General features: G+C 42.6%; 1 protein-coding gene and 1 long non-coding RNA gene across 5 annotated transcripts in view; one reads left to right on the forward strand and one right to left on the reverse strand.

Annotated features, from left to right (window-relative positions):
- Nucleotides 1-13,932, forward strand: part of LOC142292042 (uncharacterized) — a 124,803-nt gene extending 110,871 nt beyond the window's left edge. The window contains exon 3 of the long non-coding RNA XR_012750569.1: nt 13,894-13,932. This is a non-coding gene — a long non-coding RNA (uncharacterized LOC142292042). The remainder of the gene's footprint in view (nt 1-13,893) is intronic.
- Nucleotides 1-15,671, reverse strand: part of AGAP2 (ArfGAP with GTPase domain, ankyrin repeat and PH domain 2) — a 547,732-nt gene that overhangs the window by 323,190 nt on the left and 208,871 nt on the right. The window lies entirely within an intron of this gene.

Consider the following 15,671-nt stretch of genomic DNA (forward strand, 5'->3'; position numbering starts at 1 on the left):
TCACCTTCACAATTGTGTCCCACTTGTTGATTCTTCACCATTAAGTTAAAATGTTTTATCTTTATGTTTGAAGCCTGAAATGTGGGTAAAGGTTGACAAATTCAAGGGGGCCAAATACTTTCGCAAGACACTGTATATGAAGTGTATAAATCCTAATGCCCAAGCCTTTTAGGCCTTAAGTAGGTATTCCAATCCTAGTACAATCACAGCTGACAAAGGATTGGTGGCCACTGGTGGCCAGGATTAGGAAACATCCGTGGTACAATGCCCCTACAGCATCTTCTTACTATAGAATCATAGTCCCATTTCAGCTTTGCATGGCTCTGATGCAATTACTCTTTAAGATGATAGATCTTCTGTTTTTTCATCATTGCATTTTAATAATCATATACTGGTAAATTATGCCGATGTATATGTTTATTCTTTTTTTTCCCTCAGTTAATATATTTAATATATATATATATATATATATATATATATATATGCATACACAGTACAGACCAAAAGTTTGGACACACCTTCTCATTCGAAGAGTTTTCTTTATTTTCATGACTGAAAATTATAGATTCACATTGAAGGCATCAAAACTATGAATTAACACGTGGAATAAAATACTTAACAAAAAATTGTGAAACAACTGATAATATGTCTTATAGTCTAGGTTCTTCAAAGTACCTTCACCTTTTGCTTTGATTACTGCTTTGCACACTCTTGGCATTCTCTTGATGAACTTCAAGAGGTAGTCACCGGAAATGGTTTTCACTTCACCGGTGTGCCCTGTCAGGTTTAATAAGTGGGATTTCTTGCCTTATAAATTGGGTTGGGACCATCAGTTGTGTTGTGCAGACGTCTGGTGGATACACAGCTGATAGTCCTACTGAATAGACTGTTAGAATTTGCATTATGGCAAAAAAAAGCAGGTAAGTAAAGAAAAACGAGTGGCCATCATTACTTTAAGAAATGAAGGTCAAACAGTCCGAAAAATTGGGATAACTTTGAAAGTGTCCCCAAATGCAGTGGCAAAATCCATCAAACACTACAAAAAAACTGGCTCACATGAGGACCGCCCCAGGAAAGGAAGACCAATAGTCACCTCTGCTGCAGAGGATAAGTTTATCCGAGTCACCAGCCTCAGAAAATCGCAGGTTAACAGCAGCTCAGATTAGAGACCAGGTCAATGCTACACACAGAGTTCTAGCAGCAGACACATCTCTAGAACAACTGTTAAGAGGAAACTTTGTGCAGCAGGCTTTCATGGTAAAATAGCTGCTAGGAAACCACTGCTAAGGACAGGCAACAAGCAGAAGAGACTTGTTTGGGCTAAAGAACACAAGGAATGGACATTAGATCAGTGGAAATCTGTGCTTTGGTCTGATGAGTCCAAATTTGAAATCTTTGAATCCAACCACCGTGTCTTTGTGCGACGCAGAAAAGGGTAACGGATGGACTCTACATGCCTTGAAGCATGGAGGAGGAGGAGGTGTGATGGTGTGGGGGTGCTTTGCTGGTGACACTATTGGGCATTTATTCAAAACTGAAGGCATACTGAACCAGCATGGCTACCACAGCATCTTGCAGCGGCATGCTATTCCATCCGATTTGCGTTTAGTTGGACCATCAATTATTTTCCAACAGGACAATGACCTCATACACACCTCCAGGCTGTGTAAGGGCTATTTGACTAAAAAGGAGAGTGATGGGGTGCTACGCCAGATGACCTGGCCTCCACAGTCACCAGACCTGAACCCAATCGAGATGGTTTGGGGTGAGTTGGACCGCAGAGTGAAGGCAAAAGGGCCAACAAGTGCTAAGCATCTCTGGGAACTCCTTCAAGACTGTTGGAAGACCATTTCCGGTGACTACCTCTTGAAGCTCATCAAGAGGATGCCAAGAGTGTGCAAAGCAGTAACCAAATCAAAAGATGGCTACTTTGAAGAACCTAGAATATAAGACACATTTTCAATTGTTTCACACTTTTTTGTTAAGCATTTCATTCCACATGTGTTAATTCATGGTTTTGATGCCTTCAATGTGAATCTACAATTTTCAAAATCCTGAAAATAAAGAAAACTCTTTGAATGAGGAGGTGTGTCCAAACTTTTGGTCTGCACTGTGTGTGTGTGTGTGTATATATATATATATATATATATATATATATATAAACTGTGGGAAAAAAAGAATAAACATATACATCAGCATAACTTAAAAGTATATGATTATTAAAATGCAATGATGAAAAAACAGAAGATCTATCATCTTAAAGAGTAATTGCATCAGAGCCATGCAAAGCTGAAATGGGACTATGATTCTATAGTAAGAAGATGCTGTAGGGGCATTGTACCACGGATGTTTCCTAATCCTGGCCACCAGTGGCCACCAATCCTTTGTCAGCTGTGATTGTGCTAGGATTGGAATACCTATTTAAGGCCTAAAAGGCTTAGGCATTAGGATTTAAAGGGGTTGTCTGCTTTAACTACAGGATATGCCACTGCTAGGGCGTCTAGTGACCTGCAGAAAATTGTCTCAAAATATGTCTGCAAATGTTTGCAGCGCCACCACAGGAGAACTGAAGCATTACGCTTAGGGTATGTTCACACATCAGGTTTTTGCTGTGCGGCACAATCCGGCGCTTTTCTGAGAAACAGCTGTCGCCGCATCCGGTTTTTCCCCCATAAACTTGCAATAGCGCCAGATTGTGCCGCATGGCCTTGCGTTGCGTCCGTTTTTTGCCGTATGCGGCATATTTAGCCTGTGAGGTGGCTGGATAAAACGTTGCATGCTGCGTTTTTTGCTGCGGCGAAAAAAACGCATCGTGCCGGATCCGGCGCAATGCGGCGCCATCTACAATGCAAGCCTATGGACGCCGGATTCGGCGTCCTGTGGCAAAAAAACGCATCCGGCCGCCGGATGCAGTTTTTTGAACTGCGCATGCTCAGTATCAAACCGGATCCGGCAAAAAAAGGACGGGCCGCATGGAAAACCTTTTGCAACGCATCTGTTTTTTTCGTCGCATCCGTTGCATAGGTTTTTGAGCCGGATTCGACCAGACAGAAAAAAACTGATGTGTGAACTTAGCCTTAGGCGGGCTTTGCACGTTGCGACATCGCAAGCGATGCTGCGATGTCGCACGCGATAGTCCCCGCCCCCGTCGCATCAGTGATATCTTGTGATTCCTGGCGTAGCGAACATTATCGCTACGCCAGCTTCACATGCACTCACCTGTCCTACGACGTCGCTCTGGCCGGCGCCCCGCCTCCTTCCTAAGGGGGCGGGTCGTACAACGTCAAAGCGACGTCACACGGCAGGCAGCCAATGAAAGTGGAGGGGCGGAAATGAGCAGGATGTAAACAATCCCGCCCACATTCTTCCTTCCGTATAGCTGCTGGCGGCAGGTAAGGTGATGTTCCTCGCTCCTGCGGCTTCATACACAGCGATATGTGCTGCCGCAGGAACGAGGAACCACATCGTACTCTCGCGGCAGCGTAATTTTGAAAAAGTCGGAGCCTACAGAGATAATACGATAACGACGCTTTTGCGCTCGTTAATCGTATCATCTAGGATTTACACACTACGATGTCGAAAGTGACGCCAGATGTGCGTCACTTTCGATTTGACCCCACGGACATCGCACGTGCGATGTTGCAATGTGCAAAGCCGCCCTTAGCCTACTGAATTAATAGACTGACCATTGTAATGCATTGATGTGCTGGGTTCTCCAGAGATAGAAATAAACTCTGTAACAGTTTCTGTTCTGGCTGAGAGCTGAGGGTCCTGAACTCACTGATTAACAAACCTATTCAGGCTGCCATTCTCCACCTTTGCTCTGCAGTAAATAGCAAACACTTTACAATTTTTTGAGGAATACAAAGTAACAAATGTCATCAGCATGGCATAACACATTTTACTAGGTGCCAGTTCATTTTACAAAATAGGTCAAACCTGTCAATGAACATCAATTATTTGCATGATCCGGACCATTGTGGTATGATATCCTTTTTTATTTCACGTACTTGTTAATTTCAGCGTGGCGTGATAGTTGCAAATAAGCAGCAGAAGCTGACGATGACCTTGGCAATGTTACACTGCCTCAGGTATAGCCAAAAGGGGGGACATGTAGCTCTAATGTATTTCTTTTTAGAGTAGAACATTTTTAAAAGATATGTGTCATCAGAATGCGACCTATTGCTTAATTCACAGTTTTATTTGAAACATATTTTTAAGATTTTTTTTTATTTTTTTTATTTTCTGTGACATTATCTATATTAAAAAAAATCTGGTCACTGAACCTCATAATAGACCGTTATATGATTATCACTTTTCAGTCGTCACCTCTTTATCAATACAAGAAGGATTTTAATAAAGTGAACCGCTTATATATACAGTAGATAGCACAGGATCTTCCATTCACAACACATGATTTGTACAACTCACCTGCTTCCCCTCTCTGCACAATGACCTCTGCACAGATTACAGAGCATGCCCACAACACTTTACTATAGAAGTACTGTATTTTTCATTTTATAAGACGCACTAGATTATAAAACGCACCCCAAACTTAGAGGAAAAAAAAAGGTAAAAAAAAAAATGTGGTCCGTCTTATAATCCGGTGGTGTCTTACCGGGGAGAGGTGGCAGCGGTAGTGGAGCGAAGTCACAGGAGGCAGGGGAGGTGCTGGAGTAGGGCAGGCGGTGCGGTCGGTGTCCCGGATGCTCACTGCGGGCGCTGTGAGGCAGGAGCATCCAGAAACTGTCGGCAGTGCGGGCTTCAAAGAAATGTTGCCCGGAGTTGGCGCGTGTGGAGCAGATTGAGCATCTGTGCACGCGCCATTTCCGGGCACCATTTTCCTTAAGTCCGCTGCTGGAGAATCAATGGACCGGAAATGAGATCTTGAGCCAAGAGCTCAATCTGTGCACGCGACAACTCTGGGACCATTATTTGAAGCCCGCACCGACAATATTTTAAGGATGGTCCCTGCCTCACCCCCAGCAGAGCCCGACATTAGAATCAGCACTGCCCGCAGCATCAGCACTGCCCACAGAACGGCGCACAGCCCCCAGTATCGCCCCTGCCTCCTGTGACCCCTCTCCACCATCCCCTGATAAGCTACACTCGGCTTATAAGACACACATTCTAATTTCCTCCCAAATTTTTTGGTGGAAAAGTGTGTTTTATGATTAAAAAAATACGGTAAGTGAATATTTCCAGTCTGCAGGCTCTTATGAAGCATGTGGCTGCTATAAACAAATCTGTGAGTGCTGTTAACAACAGCTCAGGCAAAATGGCTTCCCTCATCATCATTTACAGAAACAAAGAAGCAATCTAAAATCAGAAAATAAAGAAGGCTATAAAAGGAATATGTTCTATATTAGCATCTATTGTTAATGATTAAATGTATAGGCGACTAGTGATGAGAGAAACTGAATGGTAAAGTTCGGAGTTTGCACTGGACACCGGGTGTCTGAGTCTCAGACTGGAACACAGAATTTAAAAAAAAAGGTTGTTTTTTTTTAACTCTATACTTACTGGGTTAGTAATGTGGGTGTCTGATAGACGCCTATCCATTACTTACCCCTGGGATTGATGCCAGCTGTCAATTCACAGTTGACCTCAACCGCAAAATTATTACCCCAATTGCCATTGCACCAGGGCAATTGGGAAGAGCCAGGCATTTAATGGATGCGCAACTTCTGGGTAGGCTGTGGGCTGCTATTTTTAGGCTGGGATTGGCCCAATAAACCATAAGCTTCCCAGCCTGATAATACCAGCCCCAGCTGTCTACTTTACCTTGGCTGGGTATCAAAAATAGGCCAGATTCCACATGATTTATTTTTTTTAAATGATTTACTTAAATTATTTAAAAAAAACAGCATGGGATATCCTCTATTTTTGATAACCAGTTAAAGTAAAGCTAATAGTTGATGGTTGCAGGTCTGCTTTACCTGCACCGGTTATCAAAAATAGGCAGGTCCCGCATGTCATTTTTTAAAATTTATTGCCTATCCACATTTTTTGCAAGGCAATTGCCCCATTTTGCTTCCTTTTGCAGCCCCCTAGCCCTTAATATGGCCATTTCACAGAGGTTTGAGTCTCCATTGACTTTTATTGGGTTTGGGGGCTCTGGATTAAGTTCGGGTCAACTCCGGGTCCCAAACTGTACTTTTTACTAAAGTCCAGCCGAACCCGGAGAACCCAAATTTCCCTGGGTTTACTCATCCCTATAGGTGACACATTCCTTTTAAAGCTGTCATGTAAACCATTGGTCTAGGAATAGCAGTATATACTTCATATTATAGACTTAAGGGGGCTTTACACGTTACGACATCGCTAATGCGAACTCGTTGGGGTCACGGAATTGGTGACGCACATCCGGCCGCATTAGCGATGCCGTTGCGTGTGACACCGATGAGCGATTTTGCATTGTTGCAAAAACGTGCAATATCGCTCATCGGTGACATGGGGGTCCATTCTCAAAAATCATTACTTCAGCAGTAACGAGGTTGTTCCTCGTTCCTGCGGCAGCACACATCGCTCCGTGTGACACCGCAGGAACGAGGAAGCTCTACTTACCTGCGTCCCGGCCGCTATGCGGAAGGAAGGAGGTGGGCGGGATGTTACGTCTCGCTCAGCTCCGCCCCTCCGCTGCTATTGGGCGGCCGCTCAGTGACGTCGCTGTGACGCCGCACGGTCACAGCGACGTCGCCGGGCAGGTAAGTATGTGTGACGGGTCTGGGCGATGTTGTGCGCCACGGGCAGCGATTTGCCCGTGTCGCGCAACAGATGGGGGCGGGTACCCACGCTAGCGATATCTGGACCGATATTGCAGTGTGTAAAGCCCACTTAAGTCATTTAAAGGGACCCTCAATTCATGTTTTCTCCTTCTTTGCAAAGTAAACATGAAAATGTTAGTATTATGGATAAGCACATTTTTGTCGGACATAATGAGCTTCCTCACACAGTCGGCAGTCCCCGATGGCCCTCTGGGATTTTTCAACTTACATTTTCTCTAATCTTCATTATTCAGCTAGAAACATAAAACCTTGTATAAACACAGCGCATATTCTGAGAATTGAAAATCCATATTTTTACAAGAAATCTTACTAACCTTTTAAGCTTTTAAGTTATAAGACATTTTCAGTTGTAATATGCGCAAACATACAATAGGCTATCTTGAGGCATTTTTTCGTAAACCAGTCGGTATAAGGTAACAGCCAGACTATTTGACACTTGGTGCTAATTTCTCTCAATCGAATCATACTAGTGTCCAATATTAACAATATTCTTCCTCTAAACATCAAATCCAACGCTTTTAGGGAGTTCAAAGATTTTCTAATAAGAGCTCATTTATAGCTAAGAAACCATCATACAAATTTTCCCTTTTAGTAATAGAAGCTTGAAAAAATTCACAATTTATGCAAAGAGTGCTGCGTATACATGTGATGTAATTACACCCCGGCTTGGTCCATGAGATATACAGATGGATCTCAATAAATTAGAACATCATCAAAAAGTTAATTTATTTCAGTAATTTAATACAAAAAGGGAAACACATAAATTATATAGAGCCATTACACACAGAGGGATCTATTTCAAGTGTTTATCTCTGTTAATGATGATTATGGCTTACAGCCAATGAAAACCCAAAAGTCATTATCTCAGAAAATTAGAATAAGATATAAGACTAACTGAAAAAATGCTTGTGCACCTTTTTCTACCACACTTTTTCCTTCCACTCAACTTTCCATTAATATGCTTGGATACAGCACTCTGTGAAGAGCCAGCTTCTTTAGCAATGACCTTTTGTGGCTTACCCTCATTGTGGAGTGTGTTAATGACTGCCTTCTGGACATCTGTCAAGTCAGCAGTCTTCACCCTGATTTTGTAGCCTACTGAACCAGACTAAGGCACCCTTCACACGCACGTGTCTCCGGTACGTGTTAGGTCCATTCCTGCACGTACCGGAGACACGGGCACACGTAGACCCATTAAAATGAATGGGTTTGCGCACACGTGCGTGTTTTGCCATGGAACGTGTGTACGTGTGGAGCATACGCGTGTCCGTGTGTTCCACACGTAGACATGTCTACGTTTTCTCCGGCATCACGGGTGTCACACGGCCTGCATATGGACCACACGGATGTAGTGTGGATGCGATCCCGTGTGACAGAGAAAACTCATGTGTCAGAGAAAAAAATAACAAATCTTTACTCACCTTCTCCAGCCCTCCTGTCTCTGCCGCTGCTGCCTCTTGCTGCCGACCGCGGCTCATTATGCTCATTGAATATTCACTTCACTGCGGCCGGAAGCAGCAGCAGCGGGGAGTCGGCAGGACCGGAGACCAAAGATCAGCACCACGGACAGCGACGCCAGGGACAGGTGAGTTGAAAGGTCTTGTTCTCTGTGTGTTATCACGGATAACACACGGAGAACACACGTAGTGCCATAAACACGGCTCACCGAGGGCAATACACACCACTGACACGTCCGTGAAACATGTGTGTGATTTTCACGGACGTGTGAAGGGGGCCTAAGGGACCATTTACACGCTTAGGAAGCCTTTGCAGGTTTTTTGTGGTAATTATTTTAATTTTCTGAGTTAATGATTTTTGGGTTTTCATTGGCTGTAAGCCATAATCATCAACATTAGCAGTAGTAAACAATTGACATAGATCATTCTGTTTGTAATGATTCTATATAATATATGCTTTTCATTTTTAGTATTGAGTTACTGAAATTAACTTTTTGAAGATATTCTAATTTATTGAGATGCATCTGCATTTGAAAAAGTGCAGATGCCAAAAAATCAATGGTTGAGGGCAAACAGAAAAATAGTGACTAGGCACCATGCCAAGGATTTATGATGCTGTCTAAAAGAAAAACGGTATTTGTTGCTGAAAGCAACTAATCATATCACAACTTTCATTATACGAAGGAGAATATGAAATGTAAGCTGTGCTGTGATTGATTGTTTTCGGCAAAGAAGACAGTTACTTTTTTAGACAGTTTCATAAATTTCCCTCAATGACTTTTAGTTCTTTTTCTTCCTAGAATATGAAACAGATTCACGTTCTTGCATACCGTTGCCCTCCGGAATGTATTTTGTAAGTTTTCAAAAATCATTGTAGTCCCAGAACTAAAAACAATAGTTTTATTCTAAATAGACTTACACAATCAGAGTGAATTTAGATGTCTGAGGTTCATGGTGTGAATATGGACATGATTTCTGGACTAGGCAATGAGGCTAGGAGGAGACGCACAGCCAGGGAATGAAATTAAGACCCGCACTCAAATATCTGAATTTGGCCTCAATATTAAAATAATAAAGAGGTTCTCCTGAATAGTTAAATAAAAAAAAAAAAAAAAGATAAAAATGTTCAGAGTGGCAATCATAGAGTATGCTTACCCAATAGCACAGACAGTAAAGAAAAACCTTTCAATTGTTGCTTGACACCAAACACTCCTAACCACCAGGACATTATGAGAATACCAGTACTGTTTTCTCTATATTGGAACACTGTTACGTCACCACCGGAGTCCCCTCCATCGACTTCTACTCCGATCGCCAGGCGACACCTTGTTCCTGCCGTGGATAGTGCTGGTGATGGGAGAGGAGTCGATGCCAGCGGCGCCGGTGGGCGCAGGCTCCGCTCATCCACTGGTCTGGGTTTCCTGGGGATCTGCAGTGCCACTGGCTGACTGTAGGTGGCAGGTGTCTCCCAGCTGAGGTACCATCATTCAGCTACAGCCTATAGGAAGACACCACACCCTTTTTAATGCCCCTCCTGTCGGCTGACCTCTGCCAGAGATAGTTCTAAAAATCTGGCTCCTGTTTCGTCCTGCTCTGTGATTTGGTGTGCTGATTACCGCTTGTTTCCTAACTACGCCTCCTGCCTGCTGTTTTTGTACCTCGCTGCCCGATCCGGTTTTGACCTCTGCTTGTTTCTGATTATGTCCTTGCCTGCCGATTCTGTCCCTGTTCCACAATTCCTGGTTTGATCCTGCCTGACAACTACTCTCTCAGACTGCAGCCTTCCACAGGTAGTGATCTCCAGGGCCCTGTGTAATTCCAAATCCCTGTACAGGGGTTAAAGGGTTTCAGGGTTCTGGTGTTCCTGCTTGGTGAGTGGCTTCTCTCTAGCCTGTCCATTACAGCCCATCTGAGTCTGTGGATCCAGGCAGGCGTTACAAACACTTGTGGAGACCACATCTGTTTGGGGGGTTTTTTTTGCCACCCATTATCACCACCAATGATGAGACCAAACTAGAATGATGAAAAGGTCCTAAAGCCATCAGATGGCCTGCCTCTATGGTACCTATATCGTTATGCCATTGAGTTTAAGCATGGGATATGTCTACCAACTAGGCTTTATTCAGACGTCCGATTTTTCCACGTATAACAAGAACTGATATTTTTTAGATCAAACTTTAATCAGAGAGTGATCTGAGTAATCACTTTTTCTCATATGTGTGGAAAAAAAGTTTCTCCATCTTCTCTATTCTGACAGTCCGTGAAAATTGGATATCTCATTTTTTCATGGACCTATAGACTTGCATTGCTGACTTTGATCCATCCTTTAGCTCAAAATCAGGTATTTCTCAATTTTCCCGAGAAAAATCACAGACATGTGACTGACCCCATAGATATCACAGGTACAAGTGCTATCAAGAAAACCATGGGTAGCACTCATAGGTAAAAAACTGGACATCTGATTGAGGCTTTGGTCTGCAGGTACATGGGCAGCACTGTCTACATGTGTATTACAAAAGATGTGAGATCAGTTCATTATGCACAAAATAATCAAAAACTTGTTAAACTGGATAAATGAATGAAGCTATCCTTTGGCTCGACCTCTATTTTCTGTAAAGGGCTTATTCAGACATCTATACACATGGGACCGATCTCGCACCTCAATGAACTGACTGGCCGAGGGTCTCCCAAGCCAAACTCCGGCATATAAGAGGCTTATGAGTTTGGGTCAGAGATCCGCGGCCAGTCCGTTCATTGAGGTGTGAGATCGGACTGATGTACACGGACGTCTGAATGAGCCCTAAAGCTGGTGTCACACATAACGACGACGACAACGACGTCGCTGCTACGTCACCATTTTCTGTGATGTTGCAGCGACGTCCCGTCGCTGTCGCTGTGTGTGACATCCAGCAACGACCTGGCCCCTGCTGTGAGGTCGCCGGTCGTTGCTGAATGTCCAGCTTCATTTTTTGGTCGTCACTCTCCCGCTGTGACACACACATCGCTGTGTGTGACAGCGAGAGAGCGACGAAATGAAGCGATCAGGAGCCGGCACTGGCAGCTGCGGTAAGCTGTAACCAGCGTAAACATCGGGTAACCAAGGGAAGACCTTTCCCTGGTTACCCGATGTTTACGCTGGTTACCAGCCTCCGCTCTTGCTGCCAGTGCCGGCTCCTGCACTGTGACATGTGGCTGCAGTATGCATCGGGTAATTAACCCGATGTATACTGTAGCAAGGAGAGCAAGGAGCCAGCGCTAAGCAGTGCGCGCGGCTCCCTGCTCTCTGCACTGTGACATGTAGCTGCAGCACACATCGGGTTAATTAACCCGATGTGTACTGTACCTAGGAGAGCAAGGAGCCAGCGCTAAGCGCGGCTCCCTGCTCTCTGCACATGTAGCACAGCGACCTTATGATCGCTGCTTCTGCTGTGTTTGACAGCTAAGCAGCGATCATAACAGCGACTTACAAGGTCGCTGTTACGTCACCGAAAATGGTGACGTAACAGCGACGTCGTTGTCGCTGTCGCTTAGTGTGACACCAGCCTTAGTCTACTGACTGATGGATTACAAAAGGCATTATATGCTAATAACACAATAATAAGAACAAAGAAAGTTCAGAATTGTCAGAATTGGTATTTGTAAAATGCACAATGAGATGTTCTCCGTAATTGGGAGATGTTCTTAAAAATAAACCATGGAAAAAGAATAAAACCAACACACTCTTTAATCCTCCAACTGCCTCTCTGCGCAGCATGCCGTCATACAAAACATGAGCAGAAAGCAGCACAATGCTCAATTGACCGCTGTGAACTGTGAGAGACAAGACTCGAGGATTAAATAATGGCCTGTTATTTGCAGTCATTCTTACATATTAAATGTGCCGACGGTAGAGGACTATATAGATCTATACTGGATGTAGACATCTCTTCAATGTAATTATGAAGAGTCCATTTACTGCCAGAAAATTGGTAAATATATGGGATGGTAATGACACAAAGTCCCCAAAATAAAAAACACCAATTGTCTAGAAGGACTGTTAACTCCAGACCCCCATCCGCATCCATTATAGACAATGGTCACACACTGATTTCAATGAACCCTGTAGAAAGCTACATTTCCCTGCAGTTTCACTGGAGATATGGGGGTCTCCAAAGATCAAACGTCTCCCTCCTCCACATACACCAGCACGCGGCCAAGGTCATGGCTTTTCAGTCAATGTGCTGGTTCTACACACTGCACATGGGCACCACAATGACCCAGGCTAGCCAATACAGTATGCACATGTGCAATTTTTCACCTATGGTCCATATGGCAGTCACAGCTTTCTCTCTGCATTATAAGACTAGTGACAAATTCAGGACTTGAGAGTCATTTCCATTCTTGCACTCAATATTAAACATGTTTTCCTTTCCTTTGGCAGGGTTAGTGTTAGTATTCCTTGCCAGCAAGCAGTCTCATTACCATCTCAGGTGTTTCTGATTTGGGACCACTCCTAGTCCCCTTATATACCCTCTGCTACCAGCAGAGGGTTTCGGTTACTCTCTTTGCCATTTGGATGCTGGGCTTTGAGGTGGAAGGAGTTGCTGAAACCCTCTTAAAATTGCAGTGTTGGCTGCAGTGTTGGTGATGACTGTAGCAATCTGTTGTACTGTTTTCCCCCTGTCTGTCTTTCTTCTTCGATGTGTTGGTTTAGTGCAGTGGTGGGGCTAGCGTCTCTTACCTGCCAACTCACTAGCAAGGACTATTGTAGGGTCAATGAGGGCTTCAGGTTGCTGCTCAGCAACAGGTGAGGAACCTGTATAGGGACTGGGTAGGAGTGTAGGGTACAGTGGTAGGTAAGTGACGGAGGTGTTCATCTCCCTCTCATTAGTTCTAGGGTCCTCTGTTGTTAAAGTGTCCTCGGTGTACCCCTTGTTTGTCTTGTTGCAGCCTCCTCTCCCGTGCTGTGACAATGGCAGAAATTGCGGATTTCGCTAATCTTGTCCCTTTTACTCAAATGATTAATGCATGTTAGTAATATTTTATATAATACATACAACAGCCACTGCAGAGCCACTTTTTTGAAGATCAGATAAGGAATTGTTTGCCATTGATTGGATATGGTGAAGCCACAATAGCCCCCCACCCCCGGAAAACATGTCACCCAGAATGCCAACCCCAAATACTGTTCATAACTCAACTCATAATAGTTACCCAAATGTTTGATAGCTCTCTAATCAGATAGATGAAATAGTGGGCAACTTTGGCCACGGCACAGATTGCGAGGCAAAAGATCACTGTTTGCCGCTGATACATCAAAGCATAATGTGGCCGAATGGGGTGATATTGTGACCAGCATCAATCAATTGGCAATGAGAAACCAGATAGATTTTTTGTGACTTGCGTAGGTTGTGGTTGGAATGTGACTCCATTCACTTGCACGTAGCACCAAGCATACAGCGATGTCTGGCCGTGTGACCGGTGCCAGGCCTATGTATCCTCAGCCTTCAAGGTGCAGCTGTGCAACATTTAGGATAAATCCTTGTGTGGGGTTTTTTTTCACTTTTTTTTTTATCTTATAGTCTAACAGATGCCTTTAAATTTCGAATTTTTGAATTTCAACAATTCATAACGTTAACAGCAGAAGTTTTTTTTCTAATATTTTTCAGGTCCAGTGAAGAAAAAAAAAACCCCAAACATACCTGGAGCATACTGTGGTTTGATAAAACACCAGAAATCTAAATGCATCTTATAAAAACTATTTTTCGTCAAGAAAAAATGCAATTCAGATTTGAAGAAAAAATGCTTTTGGATTAATGAGAAAATCTCTGTCACATTAAAGAGAATGTGTAATCAGAAAATCATCAATAGTCATCAATCATCAATAATTGTTAATTATTTAATTAATATTTTTTTTTATTGTGGTATTTTTTTTTCTTTTCACAATTAGTATTGATTTTTTTTTTATTTTCGATTTTTTTTTTTTTTTTTTTAAATGTTGCAATGTTCACACCAGTCACTGGGGCTATTCTCAACTCTTTCTTCCTGTTGTTTCAGAAAATCCACAAGTGCATTAGCAGCAATAGACCGACTCAGTCAATATCTTTTGTATTAAAGCATTATCTCAAGTGAATGGTGAATTCTGTGCTATCAGCTGTGCTTAGACATGGTACCTGTCATTGTAATCCTGCCTGTGATGATAATGAGACTCCTGACAAGTCTTCCTGAAAGAACACTTTGTGAATCAGTAACAGTGGCCAGTGTGAACATTTCAAGATTTCTATTTTTGTTTTTTTACAAAGATCGTGATATGAAAAAAATGCCAAAATTGATAAAAATGACATTGTACACAAAATTCAAACAACAGGCCATGTTATCTTAGAGATGTAGCTGGGATTTCTTTCTCCTGGGGCAAATATTTTGTTTGCTGCCCTAACTTAAATCTAAATACCCTGCTAAGGCAAAATTACTTGTTTGTTCCCCTTCCTCACCTGCGGCACCTGGGACATGGACCACATTCACTCCACCCCCATACTCAGTCCCTTTCCACTCTTTTCAAGAACTCATTTACACTCTCGGAGGGGACTATGTCATAATATGAAAGATATAACAGATTTTAAAGGAGAAATGCATTTATAATAGGAAGCTGTAAATATTTCCTAATGCAAAGATATATAAATTCCTATATATAGTAAATATATATCTATATATATATATGTATATATATATATATATATATATATATATAATATACTGTATACATATGCAAAAGAAGTAGTTATTTCTGCTAACTTATGTTAAAAAAGGTATTCTTATCTCCAAGATCCTATCCCAATATGCAGTAGGTGTAATAATAATAATATTAGCAGATACCTGCAACTTACTATGTAACTAATAGCAAATATGTGCAGTTAAAAATGTAGTATAGTTCTCCTGATTACCTATGTATCTTACTTCATGTGGCATTGTAGCCCATGATTACAGCCATTAGCAACTAATTAACTGTCACTATAGAAGTGGTCATCATAACCATAGATACCTAAGCTACTGCAATGCCCTGCACATGAGGAGAGTGTCATAGCTAATCAGGAGAACTATACTACATTTCTAATTGCAGGTATTTGTTAATTCTTACTATGTAACGATTAGCAAATACCTGCAATTAGAAATGGAGTATAGTTCTCCTGATTGCCTATGCATTTTACTTCATGTTTAGGGCATTGTACCCCATGATTACGACCATGAGTAACTAACTGTCGCTATAGAAGTGGTCATCATAACCATCGATACCTAAGCTACTGTAATGCCCTTTACATGAGGAGAGTGGCATAGCTAATCAGGAGTACTATACTACATTTCTAATCGCAGGTATTTGTTAATCTTTAGTATGTAATTATTAGCAAGTACCTGCAATTAGAAGTGTAGTATAGTTCTGATTACATACGTA

This window comes from Anomaloglossus baeobatrachus, chromosome 2, assembly GCF_048569485.1.
Source record: "Anomaloglossus baeobatrachus isolate aAnoBae1 chromosome 2, aAnoBae1.hap1, whole genome shotgun sequence".
Taxonomy (NCBI): Eukaryota; Metazoa; Chordata; class Amphibia; order Anura; family Aromobatidae; genus Anomaloglossus; species Anomaloglossus baeobatrachus.